We start from the raw sequence: 3,070 nt of genomic DNA, 5'->3' as shown, positions 1-3,070 counted from the left end.
CACCGCTAACTAGATCAGGCTGCTCAGAGCCCCATCCAACCTGGCCTTGAATGCTTCCTGGGATGGGGCCTCTCTGGGCAACCTGTTCCAGTGTTTCACCACCCTCATTGTAAAGAATTTCTTCCTTATATCTAGTCTAAACCTACCCTGTTTAGTTTAAAACCATTACCCCTTGTCCTGTCACAGCTGGCCCTACTAAAAAGATTTTCCCCACCTTTCCTATAGGTCCCCTTTAAGTACTGAAAGGCCACAATCAGGTCTCCCTGCAGCCTTCTCTTCTCCAGGCTGAACAAGCCCAATTCTCTCAGTCTGTCCTCACAGGAGAGGTGCTCCAGCCCTCACATCATTTTTGTAGCCCTGCTCTGGACCCGCTCCAACAGTTCCATGTCCTTCCTGTGCTGAGGGCTCCAGAGCTGGACGCAGGACTCCAGGTGAGGTCTCACCAGAGCTGAGCAGAGGGGCAGAATCCCCTCCCTCGACCTGCTGGCCACGCTTCTGATGCAGCCCAGGGTACAGTTGGCCTTCTGGGCTGCAAGTGCACATTGCTGGCTCAAGTCCAATCACATCTCCCATCTACTTGATGAGCATGCCATAGTCACTAAAGAAATGGGGTTTATCCTTTTTTGCCATATGAATAACTAACTTTGCATACCTGATTTTTCTGAATTTAAGTTTTCCAGCTTATGATTGTTTTCAGAAGACAAGACTGTCTTACTTCATTTTTAAAGAAAAGATGCGTAAGCCTACTGTCACAGTGGGATACCAAGCCATCAATCCCATATTAACAGAGCCCTCAATGCACACATATAAATACTCTCAAGTCAAGCGACTCAGGTGTTTCAGTAGTCCATCTGTCCTCAGTGTGTTTTCCTGCCTAACACGAGGTGATTCTTTACTCAACTTGTATATGCATCTGGGTTAGCCTACTGCACTGCAAAGGATGCCAAGCTGGATTACATTTTGAGTGACAGAGAAAAGAACATCTATCACTTTTGGTCCTCTTTTGTCTAATATTTTTTGCCCTTGACCCATCTGAAAATAAATTTTACCCTTGTTTGCTGATGAGCAGATGGAAGGAATCTTCCACCTGACAGCACCATGCTTTTTTGACAGTCACAGATGCCTGCTCGGCACATATTTATCGTGAATGGCTTTCTCTTACTGTCCTGTTGGCTGCATTATGTTGTGGAAAACAAAGCAGGAATTATCAGGGGTATCTGGACATAAATGGATGATAATCAATAACTGCAAAAAATAGGTAGAGCACATGTAAAAAAAAAGATAAAATTAATTCATTGTAAAAAGGTAATTCTACAATGTCTCAGTTTCCTGTGATAGAAGCAAATGATGGTATAAGGAGAACAAACACACCGTTTGTTGAAAACCTATGTATTTGAATTTGTATCCCTTTATAACCAGATTTTAAACTGTTGATAAAATGTGTATGGAGCTAAAAATATTTGTCCTGAAGACTGCAGCTACCAGTTGGTATAGGCATGCACGTGCTGAAAAGAATAACAGGGAAATGGCTAGAGAGACAAGTGAAGGGTACATCACCTTCAGATACAAAATTTGCACTTGAGGAACCTAGTGGTCCAGAAATACTTAGATCCCTCTGAATACAACTCTCTTCTGCATCATCCGTACATCAGGGAATCTCCCTCTGGTCTCACTGTACTGAAGATCTCTCCCAGTTACCTAGCACCGTGTAGTGAGGATGTACCTTTCTGTCCTCTCTATCCAAAGCCTCATCTTGGAAAACCCTGCAAAATTTGAGCAAATGGAACTTGTTGATGAGGGCAGGCTAGTTCTTTTGTACCATACTCTCACTTTTTAATATAATGGCATTAAGGGAAGTATACATCCTCCTTAGACGTAAACTTTGAACAGCACTGAGCCTTGAATATTTCTAAATCTCCTACATGTGCTGCAGAATTATAGCAGAGAGATATCAGAGCATGGACTGGACTATAAAAATCCTTACAACAGTTTTTGCAGAATGCAGATAAGCCTGTTTGTTAGCCACAGAGTTAATAACAGAATATTTTACCAGTGTTTTTTTTCATTTCCCACTATTGCTAAAGAATAGACCAGAAGGTTAGGGAGGACAAAATCGTAAACTAAAAAACCTGAAGGTCATTGCTTGGTTCTTCTATTTGGCCATTTACTAAAAAGAAAGAAGTAGGGGATCCAATAGGAACTTCACTTCCTTCTTCCCATAGAAAAGAGAGGTTAGGTAAGAGAAGGGGAATATTGGTGTTTTTTCCCTTTGAAAGTAGAACATATATCTTCATGAATCACAGCTTTCACACGCTACCTCCTTTACATTTTTGACAGAGGTCCTGCTAGGATCTTCATCTTACAATGCCCTGGTACAATCAGGACTTTATCAGGAATTTATTTATCCCTTTTGGACTATGGCTACAGATTTTCTTTTCTCTGGACATCTTGCTGACTTAATACTTAGGAGGGTAACCAGAAAAAAATTCTTCATCCTCTGAGAATTTATGAGATTTAAAAGTTTCCCATCCTACATGTATCTTGAAAATTGAAATCCCTAACTTCCAAAAAATAATTGAGATGGCATGAATTAAAATATTTTAATATTTTATTTTTACATCAACCTAGAAATGCTTAAAAATTTTTAATAGTGAATGAATGTAAATTTCTCAACAGTAGTAATTTTGCAAAAAAAATCCTTGATTTTTTTCATTTTCTTTTTGAACATGAATATTTTTCATGCATTCTAAAATTCATTGCATTTAAATTCATGCTTGCAAATAAATGGTGACAGTTTTGACAATATAACATTTTTCCATTGGAGGGAAAAATTAAAAAATCATTAAAAGAAATCCAAACAATCTCTTGAGCAAAGGTACAGTTTACTAGCATGCTGGTGTGCTGATGCTTCTGTTGTCAGAGAAAGACTAGAGGAACAGGTGGTGGTATGTAGACGTGTACATTTGGATTGATAGTTTACACTGCTGCTCAGCGACTATATAAAGATGTGGCTCCCTGAAAGATATTTACAAGTTCAGGTATATGTTGTTGCCTTACCTCAGTAGGTTGT

This window comes from Egretta garzetta, unplaced genomic scaffold (assembly GCF_000687185.1).
Source record: "Egretta garzetta isolate BGI_Z169 unplaced genomic scaffold, ASM68718v1 scaffold639, whole genome shotgun sequence".
Classification (NCBI taxonomy): Eukaryota; Metazoa; Chordata; class Aves; order Pelecaniformes; family Ardeidae; genus Egretta; species Egretta garzetta.
The sequence above is the reverse complement of the archived record's forward strand: the minus strand, read 5'-3'. Positions refer to the sequence as shown.